Here is a 15,234-nt window from a genome sequence, read left to right on the forward strand (position 1 = left end):
GTTCAGAACTACTACGGGTAAATATTTATAACCTTATCACTATACCTTTTTCACCAATGGGGATGATACTAGATTTCTCTAGACGGTTCTATGACACCACAGGGTTTTAAAAACAACCATGCTATTAGTCACTTATATTTAGCAACAATTCTTTATCACCAGGCATTATAAGTAACCATTCATTCTAATTTAAACATACAAATCCCTCTATCCAGGCATACTCGCTGTCCCTATTTTGATCATAAGGACCACATCCTTCATGAACCACTACATTGTTCAAGGGTATGCATGTCCTCTTATTTTATGCTTCAAGATTTTTTCCCACACATGTCTATTGACTTTGTATAATGATGCAATTATCTGTGCCCTCCGATCTCTCTCTCAGTACTTATATGTTAATACTTTCACATTTACCATAGTCTTGGCATTCCTCCTATGAGCATCACCAGATGTCAGACATGGATATACTGGACATATATATTATGTTGTAAATATAATGTAAATATGTAATATATGTAACAACAACACCTGATTGTATATATCTCCGTTGTTTTTCAGCGACTATTGTGATCAAGGTCTTGAATGACCGAAACGTCATTCTGTCGCAATCACTATAAGAGCACTTGTTTTCAATAAATTTCACTAATAAGCAAATACTCCTTAAGTGTATGTGTGCAGTGATTCTAATAGACATTTATGTGGGACTCATGAGCCTCCTTCACTAGCACCATACCCCCGTACCTATCGTGTGCTAGCCATTGAATCTCATACAACAGATGAATGGTCCAGTAGGCATGGCCAGGGCCGTTACGTGTCTATCACTGCGCATTGGGTTAATATGGTGGATGCAGGGTCCACAGGGGACAGCGGCGATGGGACAGTGCTGCCTAGCCCACGATATAGGAAACAGTTGGCTGTAGGCGGTTAACCCTCCTCCTCCAGAAGCGAAAGCTCGTCCACAGAGCCGGGTCGCATGAGCGCTCCATCCGCAGCTGCCAGTGTTGCACACGAGGTGTCCCACTATCGAACAGCTAGTGGTAAGCGTCAGCAGGCTGTGTTGAAAATGACGTGTTTGGGCGACAACAGACACACCATGGAGGTACTTGCAGCAACAAACTGAGTCATAGCTGGGCAGTCTACATCTTGAGGCAGGCAAGGTAGTTAGTGATAACGGCCGGAAATTTGTGGCAACCATAGCCCTTTCAAAACTCAGACACATACCTTGCCTGGCTCACACCTTGAACCTAGTGGTGCAGTGCTTCCTCAATAATTATCCAGAGTTAACACCCCTGCTCCATAAGGTGCGAAGACTGTGCTCGCACATCCGCCGGTCGCCAGTACACTCCAGTCGTATGCAGAAGCTGCAGCAATTGCTCCACCTTCCCAAGCACCGCCTAATTATCGACGATGCAACAAGGTGGAACTCCACCCTGCACATGGTTCAGAGGCTGTGCGAACAGAGGCAGGCTGTAATTCATTTGTGGGAGGATACATGGGCAGGCAGTTTGCAGGCAGACATGGAGCTGTCTGGTGTGCAGTGGTCGAAGCTGAAAGACCTCTGTAAAGTCCTTCAGTGTCTTGAGGAATGCACACGGCTGGTAAGCGCAGACGATGCCATCATAAGCATGAGCATCCCACTTATGCGTCTGCTCATGCAAACTTTGATGCACATTAAGGAGCAGGCGTCTGCAGCCGAGGAGGAAGAGGAGGAGGGAAGCCTTGATGACAGTCAGCCATTGCCTGCTCAGGGTAGTCTTGTGGACGAGGTGGAGGAAGAAGAGGAAGAGGATGATGGGGATGATTATTTTGGGGAGGAGGATGCTTCTCAGGGGGGAAAAAAAATGTTGGCGTGGCAAGGTCAGGTACAGGGTTTGTGTGTGACTGCAGGGATGTGGATTTGCCAAAGTGCTCCTCCACCCATCACTCGCAGTGCATCATTGACACCTGGAACATTGGCCCACATGTCTGATTATGCCTTGCAGATCCTAAAAAGGGACCCCCGCATTGCCAAAATGATGAACGATGACGACTACTGGTTGGCCAGCATCCTGGATCCACGCTATAAAGGCAAATTCCAAAACATCATGCCACAGGAAAACCTAGAGCTAATATTGGCTAACAAGCAACTCTGGTAAACCGTTTGTTTGAGGCATTCCCAGCACACAGCGGCGGCGATGTTTTTCCAACGAACCGTAGTAGGCAACATGGAAGAGGTGTTCGTGGTGCACACAGCCGAAGTGGCGTTGGACACAGGGGTTTCATGACCATGTTGTGGACTGATTTTTCAAGTACCGCTCACACGACTGGTAATACTGCATCGATCGAAAGTGACAGGAGACAGCAGTTGTCAACTATGGCAACAAACTACTTCTCCTCCCATATCGATGTTCTCCCTCACCGGTCATTCCCCTTTGACTATTGGGCCAGTAAACTTGACACCTGGCCTGAATTGGCACAATATGCCTTACAGGAGCTCGCTTGCCCTGCTGCGTGTTATCTGAACGAGTCTTCAGTGCTGCTGGATCAATCTTGACAGAAAAAAGGACCCGTCTGTTGACCCAAAATGTTGATGATCTAACCTTCATTAAAATGAACCATGCATTGGTTTCAAAGGATTTTGTCCCACCTTCCCCTGTTGACACGTAGGTTGCCAGAAAAATGGCTCGCTTTTGTCCTCCTCTTCCGCGGACTTCTCCAATTACTCCATTTGCAGCTGCTGAATGTCCAACATCAACATATGCCATTTTTCCACCTCCCTAACAGGGCTGCCTCCCCCCACAGGGCCGGGGTCACCACCTGGTGCACGCACCCATGCGAGTGTCGTTGCCCTGAACAGGTGGGTGGGCAAACTCTTTGGCAACGGCACTGGCACAAGTTCCCTCATAGTAAAATCAAGTGTCTCTGACGGTGGGGGTGCACACCCGCCGTCAGACACACCAACGTACTATGAGGGGCCCTGTGCCAGTACCGCCGCCCATGAGTGGGCCATCCTGCTTGCTCAGGGCACCAGCAATTGCAATACTTACCTCTCCCTGCTCCACCACTATGTAGTCTGGCCTGTTAAATACTTCACTGTGACTGCCAATACAAATTTGGTGAAATGATAGATGATGGTTAAGACGTAGCTATGCCCTGTCCTGCTGGGCTCTATCTTCAGATGATCAATGGCTTCCATTTGTTATGGACGTCGACTCACAATGAGATGCAGTGGTGGTTTATCATCAGCTTTCATGGTTTTCTGACTCACAGACGTGTGACATTCCTGCCCACATTTTTAAATGTGTCCTCTCATGCCAATCCAATAGAATCGCCTACGGCCTGTGGCTTGTGTCTTTTGCACTCCTAAGTTACCTGACAGATCATGATAGGCAGTGAGGACAATGTCTACATCTGTCCCTGTGATCACAATTTGATGGAGATGAGTAACGGTGATGGGTTCCACGGTACTGCGATACAGCAAACCTTTCTTCCCAAGAACTGTTTTCGCTGTCTCCACAGATAAAGTAATTGAGGGTCAGCATCGCCTCTGAGAATTCTCCTGGGATTTTTTACCGTGATTAGTAATCCCAAAATTTCTGCCATCAGTCGACTTTCCGTCTGTACTTATATCTATCTAGTTTCCTCTTGCGGAGAGTCTGGACTGTCTTACTGAGACTGAAATATATATGAAGATTGAAAAATACCCCAACAGTGTATACTGGTGTACGCTTCGAATACATAACCCTTATTCTACTTTTTAGATTCTTGTCTAATCCATACTGAGGCTGTGAGTGTCTTTGCCAGACTCCGGAAATATACACGCAGATATTTAATGTTTAAACTATGCTATATATACCTGCTATCCAGTGATACTGTACCCTTTCTCTGCTTTCTACAATCACGTCAAATCCATACTGGGCCTGAGACCCTCTGAGTCTGCCTCCTGATATATAGACATAGGTTTTTAATGTTTAAACTATGCTATATATACCTGTTATCCAGTGATACTGTACCCTTTCTCAACTTTGTACAATCACGTCAAATCCATACTGGGCCTGAGACCCTCTGAGTCTGCCTCCTGATATATAGACATAGGTTTTTAATGTTTAAACTATGCTATATATACCTGTTATCCAGTGATACTGTACCCTTTCTCAACTTTGTACAATCACGTCAAATCTATACTTGGCCTGAGACCCTCTGAGTCTGCCTCCTGATATATAGACATAGGTTTTTCAGGTGTACACTATGCTTCTTATATACCTGTTATCTGGTGATACTGTACTCTTTCTCAAATTTCTACAATCTTGTCGAATCCATACTGGGCCTGAGAATGTCAGAGTCTGCCTCCTGATTAGAGATGAGCGGTGTTTGAGTAGACCTGTTTGCCAAGTTAAAATTCCCGCTGTTTTGGGTGTTGTTCAAGCTTTTCGTCGAACTCGAACACTTTGCTTAACATTCGGCTGTTCGAGGTACCATTCGAGAACGGTTCGTTCACCAAAAGCGTAACTTCATTTTCACATTAATAATGGTTTTCAATGTTAATAGACTGTTTCATGGCATAGTAGCAGTGTGTGGTAGCAAGCGGTGTAGTACACCTGTCAAGGAGCTACACAGTGTGTGCTTCTAATTATTTTTTACCGCATCTTGTCCAGAAAATCCTTTTGGCCCTTGTAGCACTGTCTACTACTCAGCAGAGGAGCCACCAGTGAACCAAGCTATGGTGCCTGTTTATGTAAGAACTGCATGCTACTCAGCATAAGAGCCCAGCTGTTAAGCAAGCTACAGCACCTGTGGTTTGGACACTTAATTTTTTCATTTTTTCTGGAATGCCGGTTAGGCCTAATTCCGCTTGACCTGCACTTACTGGGAAATCCTCGTTTGCGGGGAAGAATTGTTATCCCAGATCCCCATCACTAACGGGGTTCAGCGTGTTATCTGCACCTGTAAGCGACACACGCTGGACCTTTCAGTGTAGCGCGCATGCAGCCCCGGACATGTAAGGGCATGACAGACCTGTTACTGATCGATCTCGCGTGCCACAGCCTCGCGTGTCCCTCTAGTAAGCTTGACGCGTACCACGGAGGCATGCTAGAGTCTCGTTTGTTAATGGAATTAAGCTGACAAATCGCTAGCACAACTAAAAATGGACATCCAACACCACCCACAGAATCAACAAAGCTTGCAATCTTGTCAATCTTTTCTGTAGCTGGCATGGTTGAGGTTTCCCGGGTGGAGTCGAATTAAGCCGCAGGCTCCACTCCTGGAGGTGCCCTTCTGGACATTCCTTTAAGGTTCAGCTTTGCAACCATACTGGCCCTGGAAACCAAACACTTTGCCTTCATGGATGCTGCTCGGAGGTTCGTGGGAATAACGCCGCCCTATCAGCAGTTGGCCTAATTTATGGTGGGAAGTCAGACGGTATATGATCGTCTTCGATTTCAGATATGTACTGTTTTTTGCTATTTTACATTTTTATTCCAGCCTTTCTTGACTTCATAAGGGCGTGACATGCCTATATCTGTGTCTCCTCCTCCTCCTTTTACTCCTCCACCTCTTTTCTATATGTAGTTGCCGTTTTCCATATGTTATTTTTGTATTCTGAGCATTTTGTCTGCTTTGGGACATGTTTTAAGGTGTTTTGTAATTGTTTTCTATGCGTTTGTATGTGTTTGTCTGCCATTGTTTTCAATGGTGTTTTGTTGTGAGTTCATTTTCCCCTTCATTACTGAGGCCCGAGGAACTCCCTCTTCTGGTAAAGAAAGGTAGTGAGCCTGATTATCAAACACCTGAGGCTGATGATGATGACTGGCTGAGTGGAGTTACTGACTGGATATAAGGCTGCCGACGCCCTTCTGCCCTGCGGGTGATTTCTCTGTGGGATCCTTGGAGACCAGACTGAATTCCTGCTCCTCTAAAGCTAAGTTTGCTGCTCGGCCTTTTGCATTGGTGCTTTGACTTTGTTTTGCTTTGTTTTTCTGGATTTCTGCCATTCCCTGCTGGGGTGTGCTGAATTCCTTTAGCTCTGTCTTCTGAAAATACCTGAGTGCTGATTTAGTTTTTGAAGCCTAGCTGCTTCAGGGCCTTTTTCATATCAGCTTGTTGGCTTATGTCTTTGATAGGGTTTTGGCAGATTGCAGACAGCTGCCTTCCTGTCCTTTCCTATCTAGGTAGTTTTGAGCCCCGTCTTTGCTCAGTCTATCTTTCTGTCTGTGTTAGTGTTTTCATCTTGCTTCACCGTCATTATATGTTGGGGGCTGCCTATTGCTTTGGGGTCTGCTCTGGGGCAGTTTAGATTTCCCCTTTCTTTCTTTAGGCCTATTTAATTCTCCAGCTGTGATTGAGGGGTCTAGGGCATCGTAGGAACCCCCCACGGCTACTGCTAGTTGTGTTGATAGGTTCAGGGGTCTGCAATCTGATAGTTGCCAACTTCTCTGGTTTTCTGGACTTAGCTTGTATTTCTGTTTTTGCCTCCTACGGTGACTCATTCATAACAGAATCACCCGCCATACCGCAGATCCTAAGGTACTCAATAGCAGGAAAGAATTGTAAAAAAAAAAAAAGGTGTGTATATTTTTTCCTCTATATCTCTGAGGCCGTAGGGGGAATTTTTTTTTCTCTCAATGGAGATAAAGCAATTGTCTGATCGTGTGGAGCAGCTCGCTGCGGAAGTGCAGGGAATTTCCACCTACCTTGCTCATTCACATGCTGCTGAACCAAAGATTCCTACACCTGATGTATTTTTTGGGGATCGGTCTAAATTTTTGAATTTCAAAAATAATTGTAAATTATTTTTTGCCTTGAAGCCTAACTCGTCAGGGAGCTCCGCGCAGCAAGTTAAAATTGTCATCTCTTTCCTGCGTGGCGATCCCCAGGATTGGGCGTTTTCTTTGAAACCAGATGATCCTATTCTGACTAATGTGAGCGCATTTTTTCAGGCCTTGGGGTTGTTGTATGACGAACCTAATGCCATTGATCAGGCTGAAAAGACCCTGCTGGCATTGAACCAGGGTCGTGATTCTGCAGAATTGTACTGTCAAAAATTCCGAAAGTGGGCAGTACTTACTACCTGGAATGATAATGCCTTGGCTGCTCTCTTTCAGAAGGGGTTGTCAGAAGCCGTAAAAGATACTATGGTGGGATTTCCTGTTCCCTCTGGTCTTGACGATTCTATGTCATTAGCCATTCAGGTTGATCGGCGTTTGCGCGAACGCAAAGCTGCACGAGAGGTGTTGCCACCTGTTGAACAAATGTCTGAACCTATGCAATGTGATAGAGTTTTTTCCAGAGAGCAGCGTCAGGAGTTCAGAAGGCGTAATAAGTTGTGTTTTTTCTGTGGAGATGCCTCGCATATTATTTCTGTCTGTCCTAAACGAGAGAAACGCTTTGCACACACGTTTTCTGTTGGGGGTGTTCAACCTAAGTTTCTTCTGGCTATTACTCTGATCTGCTCCCTGTCCACATTTTCCGCCAAGGCTTTTGTGGATTCGGGAGCAGCCCTAAACCTAATGGACTTGGATTTTGCTAAACGTTGTGGATTTCTGATGACACCTCTGCAGACGCCTATCCCTTTGAGGGGGATTGATGCTACTCCTTTGGCTAAAAATAAACCTCAGTTTTGGACCCAGGTGGTATGCGGGTCACCCCAGACCATCAAGAAAATTGCAGATTTTTGGTGTTGCATAATCTGCATGATACTATTGTTCTGGGGTTTCCCTGGTTACAAATTCATAATCCAGTTTTGGATTGGAAATCTGTGTCTGTGGTGAGTTGGGGTTGTCGGTGTGCCTTTAGTGAGGCTCCGGTGTTTTCCACCTCTCCTCAGTCGCATGATGTTCCTGATTATTTGGCGGACTTTTATGATGTATTTAGTGAGATTGAGTCTGCGTCTCTGCCTCCTCATAGGAGTTATGACTGTGCAATTGAACTGAGCCTGGGGTGTAAATTTCCCAAGGGTCGGCTCTTCAATTTATCTGTACCCGAGCACGAGGCTATGCGATCCTATATTAAGGAGGCGTTGGAGAAGGGTCATATTAGACCATCCTCGTCACCCTTAGGTGCCGGGTTTTTTTTTGTAGCCAAAAAGGATGGATCATTAAGACCTTGTATTGATTATCGTGCCCTCAACAAAATTACTGTTAAATATCAGTATCCGTTACCCCTGATTTCTGATCTATTCTCCAGAGTTAAAGGTGCTTGCTGGTTTACCAAGCTTGACCTCAGGGGGGCGTATAATCTTATTCGTATTAAGCATGGGGATGAATGGAAGACGGCGTTTAATACTCCGGAGGGACATTTTGAGTACTTGTTGATGCCTTTTGGGCTCACTAATGCCCCTTCTGTCTTCCAGTGCTTCATGAACGATATTTTCCGAGATTTTGTCGATAAATTTTTGATTATCTATCTGGATGATATTTTGATCTTCTCCAAGGATTGGGATTCTCATGTGGAACATATTCGGACTGTGTTCCGGATCTTGAGGGAGAATTCCCTGTATGTCAAAGCATCTAAATGCCTTTTTGGAGTACAGAGGATTTCTTTTTTGGGATTTATTTTGTCCCCATCAACTATTGAAATGGACCCGGCCAAGGTACAGGCATCAAGTCGTGGTCCTCACTGACCACAAGAATTTGATATATCTAGAGTCGGCTAAGCGCTTGAACCCTAGACAGGCTAGGTGGGCCTTGTTTTTTACACGTTTTGATTTTGTGGTTTCTATTCTTCCTGGAACGAAGAATGTCAAGGCAGACGCCCTCTCTAGGAGCTTCTTTGCTGATTCTCCTGTGGTGACCAAGCCTGCTACCATCTTAGGCCTCTTTCACACATCAGGTTTTCGCCGTCAGGCGCGATCCGGCGCTTTTGACAAAAACCAGATCCGGCGAAATGCAATGCCGGATCCGGTTTCCCCCCCATTGACTTGCATTAGAGCCGGATCGAGCCGGATGGCCATGCGTTTCATCCGATTTTCGCCGGATCCGGCAATGTGACGCGATCCGGCGTCTGGAAAAAACGGCTACTGTAACGTTTTTTGTCTCCGGCGAAAAAGCCGGACACGCCGGATCCGGCGTGTCCGGCTTTTTCATACAATGAAAGCCTATGAGCGCCGCAATGCGCCTGATCCGTCCGGTTTTTTTGGTCTGAGCATGCTCAGTAGCTCTGCCCACTAGACATATATAAAAGCAAGACAGTGGGACCCTCAGCCACACCCAACATGCCACCCAAGCCAAGAACCAGGAGCAGGAGAAGGCAGCAGACATCTGCAGCAGCACCATCAGCACCACCCCAAATGGAGCAGCATGCTGAACAACGGGAGGGGAGTCCAGCAGCAGATGAGAGACGGTAATTATCAAATCCCCCATTCCTCCAAACTAGGGCTATGGAATATCAAGATATTCATTGGCCCTTTGTTTCTCTTTATTCAACAGCCGCCCAATAGATGCAGCAGCAGCAGCAGCAATGGCAGCAGCAGGAACACCACCCACAGCCATGGAGTCTGGCCATGAGGAAGACAGCACATCTTCTTCTAGGAGCCCTCCCTCGCATCGTCAGCGTTTGACGGTAAGTTTTTATTTCCAAAATCCATCATCTCTGTAATATATGTCTATTCATTGCCTTTTATTTCAAAACAGGAATCACAAGATGAAGAGGAGCTCACAGAAGAAGGAAGGGGTGGACAGACACTTGGAGTGGGCTCACAATTGGTAAGTTTTTTGCATCAAACGCAGAAACACAACATCACACTACACACAACACATAGAAAACAATGTTCTGCAGACCACACACAGCAAACAAATGCCTACATCCAAACACATAAATTTTTTTCTTTTCTTCTCTAGTCTTCCCAATCTGGTGCTCGGCCAAGAGGTCCTCGCAGTGCCTCCCAGGGTCGTAGGCGACAGCAACGCGGCGGTCACCAGCGAGTAAGTATAAATATTTTTGCTTTGTTTTTTTTGCACTTTTTATTTCATTTCTTTTGTGGAGGCTAATTATGTTATTTTTGTCTTTTTCTTTAACAGCCTTCACAGCGTGCTCCCGACTCTGACGGTGAGGATGGAGGGATTGATGTGGACCACCTCATCGATCTCGTCAGAGAAAGGGAGCCACTCTGGAATATGGCTGACCGCCGCCACGCTGACCTTATCGTTACCCGACGACTCTGGGAGGAAATCTGTTCGCTCCTTGTGGACCGCTGGGAGGACCTCGAAGCTCGGGCCCAGATTAAAGAGCGTAAGTATATACAGTACCGGTTGCTTGATTTAAACCAGTGTTTCCCGAACTCCAGTCCTCGTGGTCCCCACGGATCATGTGTTCAGGATTTCTATTTACTTTGGAAATCCTGAAAACATGACCCCTGGGGACCATGAGGACTGGAGTTTGGGAACCACTGATGTTGTATACTAACCACAATGTCCTTTCTCGATTCAGGGGAGAGAATTGTGAAGCGGTGGCGGTCTGTGAGGGATCATTTCAAGAAGGAGTTCAATAAAGAGATGCGGGCCCCGAGTGGATCTGGAGGACGCAGGAGCAAGTACAAGTACGCACGAGCCCTGTCGTTCCTCCGGGAGACAATGCTCACCAGAAGGTAAATATTACCCACCACATGTGACAAAAAAATGTTTAGATGTAACTTTTTTTTTTCAGCCAGGGCCATACCATGTCACTATTTTAATTGTTTTTTTTTCTCTTTATTCCACAGCACGGTGAGCAGCACTCGGGAGCCTGCACGATTGGACCCTTCTGAGGCGATCCCTGAGGAGACCGGCACCGAGGGACACTTCGACCGCCCCGGTACATCTGCACCTTCCCAGCCTTCCCACACATTCGACCCATCTGTCCCATCCACCAGCACAGGAGCATCGTGGCCGCCTACATTACATGAAGCTGCTGGTGAGGAGATCACTTTCCCTTTACCCCACCCTTCTGCCCCTGCCACCTCTAGTACACCTGCGGGTACTGGGCGGCAGCGGCAGAGGGGTCAGGAAAAGAGTTATGCGCCAGAGTTCTTGCATCTGAATGCATCTTTCCAGAACTGTCTAAAAGTCTTGTCAGAGCAAATCTCCGCAGGCTTTCAGCAGATCAACTCCAGCATTCTGGAGGTGAAGACACTTCTGCAAACCATGCATTCAGAAGCAAGATCTTCGCCAAACCACACCTTTTTCAGGTCTGTTGTGGAGCGCATGGCAACACTATCTCCTACCCAGCAGATGCATGTAATGCATTCGTGCCACGGTGCTCTACAGCAGGTTACCTCCCAACCTCCACCTCCCACCACTGTAGTTCCTCCACCTGCACCCCCTCCAGCCACTTTCCATCCTCCCCCTCCTATTACATCTGCACCCCCTCCAGCCACTTTCCATCCTCCCCCTCCTATTACATACCAGCAACCTGCCCAGTACCAACTTCCCTAGTACCAGCAACCTCCCCAGTACGACATCTCCCCACTTCCAGCAACCTGCCCCGTACCAAACTCCTTCCCCGTACCAAACTCCTTCCCCATACAACTTTCCATCAACATCATCTGCTCCTACAGTCCCTGCCCAACCCTCCACTCCACCGCCCACCACCTCTTCTGCCTCCCACATGTCCACCCATTCTGTAGCTTTTTCCACACCATCACCTCTAACTGTTCCTTCCCCACCACGATCCCAGTCCTCTCTCCACACTCCCATTGTCGAAGTGTCCCGCAGCCCCTCCAGCAGTATTTCCACCCCACACTACACAGATTTATGATGTGTTTTGTAATAAAAATGCCCAGTTGGTTTCAAACCTTTATTAAAAAAGTTTTTTTAACTTTAAAAACAGTTTACAAAAAAAAAATATTTTAAATAAAAGTTAAATTATTGTTTACACTGGTTGTCTGTCATTTCTTTCTGCGGTGAAATATGTTTAAAAAAAAGGTTAAATACAGGGTATTTAAAAGGTAAAAAGGTATTCAAAACCAGGTATATAACTGTGGGTAAATTTTAGCTTTTTGCCACAGTTGTGTTCCTGGTTGTGTTTGAAGCAAAGTATTTCACCTAAAAAGTTGTGTTTATTGTTGGTGATTTCCTAACAATGTATACAACTTTTGTTAAAAGGTGAAATACTTTGCATAAAACACAACCAGGTACACACCTTTGGCCTAAAGCTAAAAATAGAGACCATGACAAGATAGCCAACTTTGGTTGGCAAAGGTATATACTGTTGGTACAGAAGGTACACAAGTTTGGTTAGGGCACAAATCTTTCACACTCTGTCATCCTGCCAGTGTACTCTGCCTTGAGGTGACAAAGTATAGTGCAAAATTGTCCCTCATTACTGAAACCGTCACAGAACTTCTAGTGGTAATGTCATGGTAATCTTGCAAGGAGGTTTCTTCAGAGGTGTCCTCAATGGAAATGGGTTCCTTGCAGATAACAAAATTGTGGAGTACCACGCAAGCTTTGATCACCTCGTCAACAGTTTCTGTCTTGAGGTTGATCGCAGTCAATAGGACCCGCCATTTGGCTGTCAGAATACCAAAGGTACATTCAACCATTCTTCTTGCTCTTGTGAGGCGGTAATTAAAAATGCGTTTTGGTCTTGTCAATCCTCTGCTAGAGTACGGTTTCAAAAGGTGTTCTGACAGCTGGAAGGCTTCATCACCTACACAGACAAATGGCATAGGTGGACCAGATGTTTGCGGCAGCGGTCTAGGCGGTGGGAACTGGAAGGTGTTTCCATACAGTTTACGCCCCATGGCAGACAGTTTGAAAACTTGAGAGTCATTGGAGCGGCCATAGGCCCCAATATCAACAGCAATAAATTTGTATTCCGCGTCAGCGATGGCCATGAGGACAATTGAAAAATATTTCTTGTAATTGAAATATTCCGATCCCGATCCGGCTGGCTTTACAATGCGGATATGTTTCCCGTCCACAGCGCCCAAGCAGTTGGGAAACTGACATATCTGTTGAAACTTGTCAGCAATTTCAATCCACCTCTCTGTTGTGGGCTCTGGTAAAAACTCTTCAGCTAAGGAGTCCCACAGTGCACGGCATGTGTACTTCACTATTCCAGATATGGTGGAAATCCCGAGTCTGTACTGGAAATGCAGTGACGAAAGGGATTCTCCAGTTGCAAGAAATCTGTGGGGAATTAAAAAACAATCAATTAGTTTTAAATCACAGCATTACATACCAAAACTCAGCTATAACACTTGGAGATACAAACTACCACCAACAAGATTGCAGTGAAAGTGTGCTCTGATGCGATCACATCCAATAAATGTGGCTTACCTTAAAGTCACCATCAGACGCTCTGCGGGTGAAACAGAGAAGCGGCAATAGGTGTCCGCTTTTCTTATGAGGTGTGCAATGCGCTCCACCAAGTAATCAAAATTCTCCATTTTCATCCGAACATATCCAAAAAATTTATCCGGGTTTCGTCGAAGGTCCATGCAGAGTGTAGAATAGACCCCACGCGTCATTCTCTTGGCTGTGATGGGGTGGATCCACAAACGTCGTCTACGATGCCTGATGCGCTGCTGTCTCGCTCTTTCCTTCTCCAGAACAATCACCCTCAAACGATTCGCCTCCGCTATAAAATCAGCCAAATTCTTCAAAATATTTCCAATCACAACATCGATCTTCGCCAACTTGCTCTTCTCTCCAACCTGCACTTTCTCCTCTACAACCTGTCAAAGAAGGGCTGTAGGAACACGTTATATATAGTTTTCCAGTAGCCAATCCCGTTCGGAAGGCCACAAGGGTCAATTTTAAAAACCGGATCCGGCGTAATCCGTCGAAAAACGGATAGAAAAACGGATGAACCGGATGAGACGGATCCGGTTTTGTCTGTTAAGAACAAGACGGATCCGGCAGAAAACCGGATCCGGCACATCAGGTTTTACAAAACATTTGCCGGATCCGGCGTTCCGGCACGACGCCGGATCGCGCCTGACGCCGAAAACCTGATGTGTGAAAGTAGCCTTAGGCGAAGGGGTAGTTCTTTCTGCCATCTCGCCCGATTTGAGACGTGCTCTGGAAGAGTTCCAGAAGGACAAACCTGAGCATTGTCCCAGTGGAAAGTTGTATGTTCCTGACCAGTGGAAGAAGAGAGTGATGTCTGAAGTTCATTGCTCTGCTTTGGCTGGTCATCCAGGTATTTTTGGTACTAGAGATCTGGCGAGTTGTTTTTTTTGGTTGCCCTCCTTGTCTCGTGATGTCAGGAATTTTGTGCAGTCCTGTGGGACGTGCTCCCGGTCTAAACCGTGTTCTCGCTCTAGTGGGTTGTTGATGCCTTTGCCTGTCCCCAAGAGGCCATGGACCCATATTTCAATGGATTTCATCTCTGATATGCCTGTCTCTCAAAGGATGACTGTTATTTGGGTGATTTGTGATAGTTTCTCTAAGATGGTTCATCTTGTACCACTCCCTAAGTTGCCGTCTTCCTCTGAGTTGGTGCCCCTGTTTTTACAACAGGTGGTTCGTTTGCACGGGATTCCTGAGAACATTGTATCTGACAGAGGAGTCCAGTTTGTGTCTAGATTTTGGAGAACTTTCTGTTCCAGGCTGGGAATTCAGTTGTCCTTCTCCTCTGCTTTTCACCCTCAGACCAATGGGCAGACAGAGAGAACAAACCAGACCTTGGCGTCATATTTGAGATGTTTTATTTCTGCTGATCAGGATGATTGGGTTTCATTTTTGCCCTTGGCCGAATTTGCTTTAAATAATAGAGCTAGTTCTGCCACTTTGATGTCACCTTTTTTTTGTAACTTTGGGTTTCATCCTCGATTTTTTTCAGGGCAGGTGGAGCCCTCTGCCTGCCCAGGTGTTGACACTGTGGTGGAGAGAATGCACCAGATCTGGGACCAAGTGGTGGATAAGTTCTCTCCCTCCCAGGAAAAGGCCCAGCGGTTTTCCAACCGACATAGCACCATTGGTCCCCAGTTTAAGGTTGGTGATATGGTGTGGTTATCATCAAAAAATATTGCTATGAAGGTGGCTTCTCCTAAGTTTAAGCCTAGATTTATTGGACCTTACAAGATTGTGGAGATTATTAATCCGGTCTCTTTTCGTTTGGCTCTTCCTGTCACATTTAAAATCCATAATGTGTTCCATAAATCTTTGTTGAAGAGGTTTGTTGAACCTGTTGTTCCAGGGGTGGCACCTCCAGACCCTGTATTGGTTGAAGGTAACATGAAATATGAGGTAGAGAAAGTACTGGATTCCCGTCTGGCTAGATGGAGACTCCAGTATTTGGTTAAGTGGAAGGGTTATGGTCAGGAGGATAATT

This window comes from Dendrobates tinctorius, unplaced genomic scaffold, assembly GCF_039654945.1.
Source record: "Dendrobates tinctorius isolate UK_male_01 unplaced genomic scaffold, ASM3965494v1 ptg000175l, whole genome shotgun sequence".
NCBI classification, from domain to species: domain Eukaryota; kingdom Metazoa; phylum Chordata; class Amphibia; order Anura; family Dendrobatidae; genus Dendrobates; species Dendrobates tinctorius.